Source organism: Gracilinanus agilis, chromosome 3, assembly GCF_016433145.1.
Source record: "Gracilinanus agilis isolate LMUSP501 chromosome 3, AgileGrace, whole genome shotgun sequence".
In the NCBI taxonomy this organism is placed as follows: domain Eukaryota; kingdom Metazoa; phylum Chordata; class Mammalia; order Didelphimorphia; family Didelphidae; genus Gracilinanus; species Gracilinanus agilis.
This window is the reverse complement of record NC_058132.1, coordinates 212082780-212094766: the sequence shown is the minus strand read 5'-3', so window position 1 is coordinate 212094766 and position 11987 is coordinate 212082780. Positions and strand designations below refer to the sequence as shown.

Here is an 11987-nt window from a genome sequence, read left to right as displayed (position 1 = left end):
TAATATGAATCTCCAAAACCAGCTAGTCAAAGAAGAAATCATAGAAACAATCAACAATTTCATTGAAGAGAATGACAATGATGAGACACCCTACCAAACTCTGTGGGATGCAGCAAAGGCAGTACTCAGGGGGAAATTTATATCCTTAAGTGCATATATTAACAAATTAGGGAGGGCAGAGAATAATGATTTGGGTATGCAACTTAAAAAGCTAGAAAGCGAGCAAATTAAAAACCCCCAGATGAAAACTAAATTAGAAATACTAAAAATCAAGGGAGAAATTAATAAAATCGAAAATAAAAGAGCTATTGAATTAATAAATAAGACTAGAAGCTGGTATTTTGATAAAACAGATAAAATAGACAAAGTACTGGACAATCTAATTAAAAAAAGGAAAGAAGAAAACCAAATTGACAGTATAAAAGATGAAAAGGGAGACCTCACCTCTAATGAAGGGGAAATTAAGGCAATCATTAAAAACTATTTCGCCCAATTATATGGCAATAAATATAACAATTTAGGAGATATGGACGAATATTTACAAAAATATAAACTGCCTAGATTAACAGCAGAAGAAATAGAATACCTAAATAATCCCATATTCAGAAAAAGAAATTGAACAAGCCATCAAAGAACTCCCTAAGAAAAAATCACCAGGGCCTGATGGATTCACAAGTGAATTCTATCAGACATTCAAAGAGCAACTAATCCCAATACTATACAAATTATTTGATATAATAAGCAAAGAAGGAGTCCTACCAAATTCCTTTTATGACAGAAATATGGTACTGATTCCTAAGCCAGGTACATCAAAAACAGAGAAAGAAAACTACAGACCAATCTACTTAATGAATATAGATGCGAAAATCTTAAACAGAATACTGGAAAAGAGACTCTTGCAAGTGATCACAAGGGTTATTCATTATGATGAGGTGGGATTTATACCAGGAATGCAAGGATTGTTCAACATCAGGAAAATCATTCACATAATTGACCATATCAACAAGCAAACCAAAAGAACCACATGATTATCTCAATAAATGCTGAAAAAGCCTTTGACAAAATACAGCCTAGCCTCCATTCGTTTTGAAAACACTGAAAAGTATAGAAATAGAAGGAATTTTCCTAAAAATAATAATCAGTGTATACCTAAAACCATCAACAAGCATCATATGCAATGGGGATGAATTAGAAGTCTTCCCAATAAGATCAGGAGTGAAACAAGGATGCCCATTATCACCTCTATTATTCAACATAGTACTAGGAACACTAGCAGTAGCAATTAGAGAAGAAAAAGAAATTGAAGGTATTAAAATAGGCAACGAGGAGACTATACTATGACTCTTTGCAGATGATATGATGGTCTACTTAAAAAATCCTAGAGAATCAACTAAGAAGTTTGTAGAAATAATCAACAACCTTCACAAAGTTGCAGGATACAAAATAAATGCACATAAATCATCAGCATTTCTATATATTTCCTGCACATCACAGCAGCAAGAGGTAGAAAGAGAAACACCATTTAACGTCATCCTAGACAATATAAAATACTTAGGAATCTATCTACCAAAACAAACACAGCAATTATATGAAAACAACTACAAAACACTTTCCAAACAAATAAAACTAGATCTAAACAATTGGAAAAACATTGATTGCTTGTGGGTAGGATGAGCTAACATAATAAAAATGACCATTCTACCCAAATTAATTTACCTATTTAGCACCATACCTATCAAACTACCAAAAATCTTCTTTATTGAATTAGGAAAAGCTATAACAAATTTCATTTGGAATAACAAAAGATCAAGAATATCAAGGGAAATAATGAAAAAAAATGTGAAGGAAGGGGGCCTAGCAGTACCAGATATTAAACTATACTATGAAGCAGCAGTCATCAAAACAATATGATACTGTCTAAGAGACAGAAGGGAGGATCAGTGGAATAGACTTGGGGTCAATGACATCAGCAAGACAGTGTATGATAAACCCAAAGAGCCCAACTTTTGGGACATGAATCCACTATTTGACAAAAACTGCTGGGAAATTTGGAAAACAATAAGGGAGAGATTAGGTTTAGATCAACATCTTAAACCCTACAACAAAATAAATTCAGAATGAGTGAATGACTTGAATATAAAGAGGGAAAGTATAAATAAGTTAAGTGAACATAGAGTAGTTTACTTGTCAGATCTCTGGGAAAGGAAAGATTTTAAAACCAAGCAAGAGTTAGAGAAAATTACAAAATGTAAATTAAATGGTTTTGATTATATCAAACTAAAAAGCTTTTGTACAAACAAAAACAATGCAGCCAAAATCAGAAGGGAAACAACAAATTGGGAAAAAATGTTTATAACAAAAAACTCTGGCAGGGGTCTAATTACTCAAATATACAAGGAGTTAAACCAATTGTATAAAAAAATCAAACCATTCCCCAATTAATAAAAGGGCAAGAGACATGAATAGGCAATTTTCAGGTAAAGAAATCAAAAGTATCAATAAGTACATGAGAAAGTGTTCTAAATCTCTAATAATTAGAGAAATGCAAATCAAAACAAATCTGTGTTATTTCACACCTAGCAGATTGGCTAAAATGAAAGAAGGGGAGAGTAATAAATGCTGGAGGGGATGTGGCAAAAGTGGGACATTAATGCATTGCTGGTGGAGTTGTGATCTGATCCAACCATTCTGCCTGGCAATTTGGAACTATGCTCAAAGGGCTATAAAAAAATGCCTGCCCTTTGATGCAGCCATACCACTGTTGGGTTTGTACCCCCAAAAGATCATAGATAAACAGACTTGTACGAAAATATTTATAGCTGCACTTTTTGTGGTGGCAAAAAACTGGAAAAGGAGGGTATGTCCTTCAATTGGGGAATGGCTGAACAAATTGTGGTGTATGCTGGTGACGGAATACTATTGTGCTAAAAGGAATAATAAACTGAAGGAATTCCATGTGAACTGGAAAGACCTCCAGGAACTGATGCAGAGCAAAAGGAGCAGAGCCAGAAGAACACTGTACATAGAGACTGATATACTGTGGTAAAATCGAATGTAATGGACTTCTGTACCAGCAGCAATGCAATGACATAGGACAGCGCTGAGGGATTTATGGTAAAGAACACTACTCACATTCAGAGGAAGAACTGCAGGAGTAGAAACATAGAAGAAAAACAACTGCTTGACCGCATTGGTTGAGGTGGACATGATGGGGATGTAGACTCAAAACGACCACACCTATGCAACTAACAACAATTTGGAAATAGGTCTTGATGAATGACACATATTAAAACCAGTGGAAAAATGCATCGGTCATGGGTGGGGGGAGTGCGGGGGATGAAGGGGAAAGTAGGATCATGAATCATGTAACCATGTTAAAAATGAATATTAATAAATGTTGAAAAAAATAAAAAATACCTCTACCTCCTTACCCATCACTGAATATAGTAGATTCTGAGTCATCTAGAGGTCAGATGTCAGTCTTTTAGGTCTGCTGGAGAGTGGGACATTTTGCCTGAAACCAGAGCCAATGTGCCTTTAGTTTTTGGATCCTCAGATTATGAATTTCAGTAAGATAAAGCAAACCCATTCTTCTAGATATTTTGAATGTAGATAAAGGGAAGAATTTGATCATATAACAAGAATTTGCCTTACTTTATCTTGAATATTGAAGACATAAGATCAGAAAGAGATAATTTGTGCTAAATACATGATGTATTTGGAAAATGTAAAGATGCGAACTTGTCTAGTATCATGAATATGATTTTTTTAAACCCTTAACTTCTGTGTATTGGCTCATAGGTGGAAGAGTGGTAAGGATGGGCAATGGGGGTCAAGTGACCTGCCCAGGGTCACACATCTGGGAGGTGTCAGAGGCCAGCTTTGAACCTAGGCCCTTCTGTCTCTAGACCTGACTCTCAATCCACTGAGTTACCCAGCTGGCATCATTAAAATGATTGGCACAACTCAGACAACATATTGCCACTTGGAATTTCTTTATTATGCTTACAATTTTTTTAAGTAAATGAATTGTTGTAAATGTTGGGGTAATTTCTCTTTTGTCTCACTTGAGGTTGGTAAGTAAATGAGAATCTTAATGGCAAAACATATATATGTATATTTATATATGTCATATTTCCTTGAATTTTTGATAGGAATATAAGTTATAAAATTATGAAAAATTATAACAAAATTATTTTATGTTTTAAGCCCTAATTGAAACCCAGAAGTTAGATCAAGGAAGAGTTGCAAAAACACTCTGGAAATATTCCTAAATTTTGTGTACTTACAACATTAGCCTTGATAAATGATACCCCTTAATCTAAATGTAAGGACAAGATTAACTTTTTCTGGTAACATTCTTACTTTACTCACTTACCATTAAATCTGTAAGATGGAATTATATGGGGGCTGCCAGGGAAACCCCCAAATGGAGGATCAGTTGAAGGCAGTTGAAACCAGGAGGGTAAAAGGGGGAACCCCCAAGCAAGTGGGAAGTTGATGTTCAGAGTTGTGAATGAGAAGGAGGTGGAAGTTTACAACTCTTAGTCATACCAGTTCTTGTCACAATCCTATGCTCTTGCTGCCCCAGGAAAAACTGTTGACAGCAACTATCTTGGATCCAGCTAAACCTGTTAATCATTACATGATCTACAGAGAGATTTGGGGACTCTTTTGAGAGCCTGTCTCTCTAAGACAGCCTACTCTCATCCGTTTCTACAAGTGACCCATGTTTTGTTTTCCAAAGAACTATAATAGATTAGAAGAAGGGTTTAGTGGGAAGGGAGAGAGAAGCTCAGTTTGTGGTATTTTGCCCTAGCTGTGTCAGGGACTCTTAGGCTTCAACAAAGAAACAATTAGCCACCCTATATACTCTCTTTTCCTCAGCCTCTATCCTTTCCCTCTTATCAATCCTGTTATTGAACCCAAGTTATTAAGTCAGATAGCGTGTTGGGGTTCATTCAGTTAAGTTATCAGGAGAGAAAAAGTCTACTGTCTACCTTTGGATGATTCTCCATCTGGAAGCTGATTTCAGTTGAATGGGAGAGTGGTTGGTGAAGGGGAAGTTTTTCCAGATCACTCTGGCTAACAACATCACAGATAGTTAAGATATACCTTGATAGAGATGCCTTTCCTTCATCGACTACACAGTGGCACAAACAAATCTAGTCACTTAAAGTAGTGAAGTCATCAATTAATAACCCCCCCTGTAAAAATAGGGCTTCTGTTGTGACTGGAAGGAGAGAGATTCCACTTTGACTTCTCTCTCCCTAACACCCAACACCCACAACTGCAGAAGTCTCTTTTTACAAATCTCAGAATTTAATCAATTCTCAATACTCCATTTTTTCAAGGCACACTTGGTCACCTTGCTTTCTAACACTCAACAATTTGAAATGAAGATTTTAGACAATGGAATATGACATATGCAACTTTTAGAGGTTAGTCATGATGTGACAGAATGTGAAAATGAGTGTTATATTACATTAGGATGTTCTAGTGGAGAAGAACCCTGCTGTCATAAATTCTTAGGAGTTGAGTAGGAAGAAAAGGCAAGTCAGGAAAGGAAATTGACAAGGAAAAACATTACCTTCATGACTTTACAATGTTTTTCAGATCTGACTTATTTCTGAAAGGGAATAAATCACTAGTGTGAAGAAGCAAGAAGCCTATTTGAGATGAAAATGAATTTTAATTTTGCTAATTACATCAAGAAACTATCCAGTCCTTCCTGATTTTTCTCAGGGCATCCTTCACATCCTTGATCCTCAAACTATAGATCAAAGGGTTCAGCATGGGAATGACTGTGGTGTAGATCACTGAGGAAACTTTCTGTTGAGTGACGTTGCTGCTTGATGCAGGCTGACAGTACATAAAAATTACAGAACCATACAACACAGCCACAGATGCCAGGTGAGATCCACAAGTACTAAAGGCTTTGGAACTGCCCTTAGAAGAATGGATGCTGAGGATGTTAGAGAGGATGAAAGCATAAGAGATCAAGATGGGTAGAGTGGTTACCAATGAATTGACCAAGACAAGAAGCATCACTAAAAGCTCCCTGATATAGGTGCTAGAACAAGAGAGCTTCAGAAGGGAAGGAATGTCACAGTAATAATGACTGATAACATTGTTTCCACAGAAGGACAGTCTAGCCAAACAGCTTGTATGGGTAATGGCTCCAAAGACTCCCATGTATACACTCCTACCACTAGCAGGGCCAGATATTCTTGGATATGGTGCTGTTATAGAGTAGGAGGGCAACAGATAGCCACATAATGATCATAGGCCATGGCTGTCAGCATGTAGCAGTCAGCAATACCAAAAGTACAGAAGAAAAAGAACTGTGCCAAGTACCCTGAGTAGGAGATGATGTTTTGCTATGATACAAAGCTAACCAGCATTTTTGGGGTAATGACAGAGGAGTAGCAGAAATCAATGAATGATAAGTTACTGAGAAAATAGTACATGGGGATGTGAAGCTGAGGACTAATCCTGATAAGTAGGAATAAACCCATATTCCCTACAATGGAGATAATGTATATTTCAAGTAAAAGTAAGAAGAGGGGGAGCTGGAGTTCTAGTTGGTCTGTTAACCCCATCAAGATAAAGTTTGTCACCATGGAAAGATTCCCTTTATCCATTTTCCCTTGAAAGTTGATATGGGTATCTGTGGAGGTGAAAGAGAAGAATCTTATCAGACAAAGATGACTATTTGCCAATGTAGGATGACCTAAAATCTCATGAATTACACAATTTCTTTTATAACTCAGTAGCAACAGTCCCAAATACAAAAAGGTATTCATAAACTATTAATATAGAACTTGATCATAGCATTTAAGCCTAAGATTTGAGAGGGATTTTTAATGTTTTATAGAGTAATCTACATCAACACAGTAAATTCTGTCTACAATAGAAACAATAGTTTTTTTTAAAAGCAACTCTTTTTTGTGAACTGATCCAACCATTCTGTTTGGAGGGCAATTTGGAACTATGCCCAAAGAGCTATAAAAAAATGCCTGCCCTTTGATCCAGCCATACCACTGTTGGGTTTGTACCCCAAAGAGATCATAGATAAACAGACTTGCAAAAATATTTATAGCAGCGCTCTGTGGTGGCAAAAAACTGAAAGCAAGGGTATGCCCTTCAATTGGGGAATGGCTGAACAAATTGTGGTATATGCTGGTGATGGAATACTATTGTGCTCAAAGGAATAATGTACTGGAGCAATTCCATGTGAACTGGAAAGACCTCCAGGAATTGATGCAGAGTGAAAGGAGCAGAGCCAGAAGAACATTGTACACAGAGACTGATATATTATGGTAAAATCGATTGTAATGGACACCTGTACTAGCAGCAATGCAATGACCCAAGACAATTCGGAGGGATTTTTGGAAAGGAACACTCTCCACATTCAGAGGAAGAACTGCAGGAGTAGAAACACAGAAGAAAAACAACTGCGTGGACACTTGGGTTGATGAGAACATGATTGGGGATGTAGACCTGAAAAGACCACACTCATGTAACTATTAATAATGTGTAAATAAGTCTTGACTGACCACACCAGTGGAACTTCAAATTAGCTACGGCGGGGGGAGGGGGTGATTCAGGGGATGGGGGGTGAAGAGGGTGAAGGGTAAAGTAAAAACATGACTTATGTAACCAGGGAAATTTTTTCTAAAACTAAAAAATTATTTAAAATAATAAAAAAAAATTCTTAACTTCTGTCTTTGAATTAATACTCTGTATTGGTTCTAAGGCAAAAGAGTGGTAATGGCTGGGTAGTGGAGAGTTAAATGACACAGGAATCACCAGGCTAGGAAATGTTTGAGGACAGATTTGAAACCAGGAACTCACTTTTATAGGCCACTACCCAAAACAATAGTTTTAAAATAAAGAACTGCATGTAGTAAGATACCTCAAACAAAAAAGATGATGATGAAAAAAATAATAAATGTAGTAGAAACTAAATTTATTCTTCTGGAGGATGAAATTGATGGAAATAATAAGTAAAAAAAGAAAACATGAAAATTTCTCTAATGAAAAGATTTAGAAACATTGATGACAGATGTGATAGATTTAGAGAAGAGATCAAGGAGAAAAATTGTAATGATTATTGATTTCCTGAAAACTAGAAAAATAATTAAAAATCTATTTCTTACATTTCAGAAAATTTACAGAACATAAATATTCAAACTAAATGATAGGTTGATCACATTCCTTGAATATCAGTGAAGAATAATCTGAAATTCAACTCTTCAACATATGATAATATCAAGACTATAATAATATAGTAATCATTATATAACTGTCAAGATCAAAGGTGCCATAAATATAATGAACACAAAGAACCATAGGAAGACAGATTTATACATAATGAATTCAGAATCAGGAAAAGAATCTGGATGATGATTGGAACAATGTTTGAAAGAACAAACATAAAATAATTGAAATTGATTGATGTGAAATTATAATGATGAAGTTTGTCCCCCCAAAAGAAATATAACAAAGTGCCTACCCACCTTTTTTGAATATGTGAGTACTATGGGTGGATTTATGTGTTTGTTTACGTAACTGAATGCTCTCTCTCTCTCTCTCTCTCTTTCTCTCATTTTCTTATTTTTTGTGGTAAAAGATGGCTCTTTGGAAGGGGTAGGAGAAAGAGTTGTTTCGGCAAGTATAGGTAATTTATTATGAAAATTTATTATGAAAATAAAGTCATGATTTTTCAAAAAAGCCAATTTTATTAATATTAACATAATATTAAATAATTACACTATTTTAAAACATTTAAAATATTTAAATATAATCCATATAATTAATATTTAAATACATTACATAATGATAATAAAACCACGCAAAAAGTTATAATTAAATATTTTTAACGTTTCCCAAGATAGCACTACTCCTGGGAGCTATTCAGAGGTGTGAAGTTATGGCTGTGAAGTATTGCCAAGGACTTCCCTCAGCAAAGCAAATAATTAATCTATAATTACTATTTTACAAAGTTTGCTGGGGCCTCTAAGAAACTGAATATCTTTTTCGTGACTACAAAGAAATAATTTTTCAGAGTCAAGTTTGACCCAGGTTTTCTTAGCTCCAAGGCTGGCCTCTAAATGCCACACTCTCATTTAGAAATCTCCATTGCTGCCATAGGATTAAAAGTCCAAATGATCATTTTTTTCTTGACTATTGCAAAATCCTATTATTGTTAATTTTTTGAATTTTCTCTTTCCTCCAATGAATCCTTCATGTTATGTCCAGAACAGATTTTCTAAGCTTGCGTCTGGTCAGGTTTTACTCTTCTCAAAAGTTATGAGCCACATATTATATATCAAGTAAATTTCAGAAACCACTTCCTTGCAATCAATATCTTTCACAATTTGGAGGCGATTATTTTTCTAAACTAATTTCATATTCCCTGTCATGTATTCTAAAATTTGTCACTTTTTGCTCCTTCATAATGAGAAAAAATATATACAGTAGTTGCTCTTTGCAAAGCAAAACAGATATTGTTGAAATGTATATGACACAGTGGATTAATTAATCAATTAATCAATAAGGTTTTTTAGGGACCTACAATGTTCCAGGTACTATGTGTGCTAGCAGCTGGATATACAAGTTCAAAGAATTAAACAACTTCTATTTAAGGCATCAGTCCTCTGACTCGTAAGTTTTCATATACTAGGGATGAAAGCCATGAATAAAATCTGATATCTGAGAAACCAGGGGCAGAGGATCTAGATCAAATCCCAGTTTAGCTATTTACTAACTGGATGGACTTGGACTTAATCAGACTCTGAGGGCTTCAGTTTCCTCATTTGTTAAAGACAGTACTGGACTATATGAATTCTGAATTCTTTCCCAGCTTAAAATTTCTGATACAACTTTCTGATATTAAAATTCATAAAATTAATGTTTCTGAGACAATTCTTTAATTCTAATAACTTTTGATGGACAAAGACTCCTAACACATTAGCATGAATATCTCAGCCCTTACTACAGCTCTTAAATACATAATGTGACATAAACACAGCCATAAAAATATTAATCAACTTCTCCTAATCCCATCTCCTCTTCCTCATCTTAATCTGTCTATTAATATTTCAGAGAGCTCTAATTCCATCAATCTGGGTACCCCTCCAGTGACAAAGATCACAGCCACTTTGTAATTTAGACCAGTAGTGGACAGGGTAGTTAACCTCATAAAGGTAAACAATATTTTTGTTTCTTTGTTTGTACTTTTCAGTGAATGTTTCTCCCATCCTAAAAATAATTCTCTTTTGAAAACCTCTATTCTTTAGGATATTTTATAGCCTATGATATGAGTAGAAGGAGTATCATATTCAAGGAATAGTAAGGAACCTATATCATTGGATCAAAGAGTATGCATTAGAGTATAAGTATATGAATGCTGGAGTAGGGGCCAATTATCAAAGACTTTGAACACCAAACAGAAGATTTTATATATGGCTTTACAAATGATAGGTAACCATTAGAGTTCATTGGAGAGGAGAGTGATATAGTCAGAATTCTATTTTAGGAAGAACACTTTGACAACTGGATGGTGTATGAAATGGGGTGGAGAGACTTTGTGGCAGGCAGAAACCACGAACAGACTATAGCAATAGCTTTGGTGTGAGATGATGGAGACCTACACTTAGGTGGTAATAGTGTCAAAAGAGAGGATAGGTATTATGTGATAGATAAGAAAGGTAAGAAAGGTAAAATCTATCAGTATTTGCAACATTCTGGATATGTGGATAAAAGGGAGTGAGGATTCAAAGATGGGTGCATGGGAGGAACGGTAATATGTTAAGTTTTGGATAGGTTGAGTCAAAGACGAATATTGGATATTCAGTTGAAGATTCCAAATATGCAGTTAAAGAGGAGAAACTGAAGGTCAGCAGAAAGACTAGGACTGGATAAGTAAATCTGAGAATGATCCATAAAGAGATGATAGTTGAATTCCTGGGAATAAATGAGATTACCCAGTCAACTAGCAAGGAGGAGTGGACAGGACAGGAAACAATTTACAAAACAAACAAACAAAATTGAGATTTATGGGCAACATTGTAGATAAAAGTTGAGTGTATGAATTGAGGAAAAGTTCTAACAATAATACTAAAATGACTTCTGTCATTTAAGAGCCATCAAACCTGGAAAACCTAAAGATATGCCTAGACTTTAAACCGAATGGTGGAGCTCTGAGATGATAGTGCCACAAAGAGGCAAAATAGTTAATGTTATGTGGATCTCAGTTCTCTGGGCAACATGTCCTATCATTTCTCTTAAAGACATTCAGAAACAACAGCAGAGGACTACCTTGGTAGGACCTCATCTGAAAAGAAGACTATGTCTAGACCTACTACTAGGAAATGAATGCCCTGTTTAAGGTTATCTCAGGCACATTCCAACTATAACTCCTATATATATGCTGTTTTATCCTGGTAGACTGTAAACTCCTTGAAGGCAGTGACTGCTTTACCTTTGTATCACCAGTGCTTTGTATCCTCTCAGCACAGTACTTGGCTCACGCTACATACTTAATTTATCATTTTTATTCATTCCTTTGAACCCTTAGAGCTCACTGGCTATCATCAATTGAGGCACTTTGGCAGGTAGTACAATGAACAGACTATTGCAATAGTTATAGTGTGAGATGGTGGAGATCTACACTGGGGTAGTGGTACTAGTACCATGGTAATAGTATCAGAGGAGAGAATAGTGTCTGTGTAATAGATGTAATAATGGTAAAATCTACAATTTTTGCAACATTCTGGATATACAGATAAAAGAGAGTGAGAATTCAAGGATGAAACACAGGCTGAGAGCATGTGATCTAACAGTAAAAGGCATGTGATTTTACTTGGCAAGGAAAAGCCAGAGAGCTGAGGGAATTGAGGGCATTAGTACAGCCAAATGGTACTGGGAATTGAATGAACCACACTGACTCCAGAGTGATTTGTTTCTTGAGCTAGCTTAGG

The 11987-nt window shown here is 35.5% G+C and overlaps 1 pseudogene; it reads right to left on the bottom strand.

Annotated features, from left to right (window-relative positions):
* Positions 1-5709: 5709 nt before the first annotated feature.
* On the bottom strand, positions 5710-6644 carry LOC123241401 (annotated as a pseudogene).
* Positions 6645-11987: the final 5343 nt, after the last annotated feature.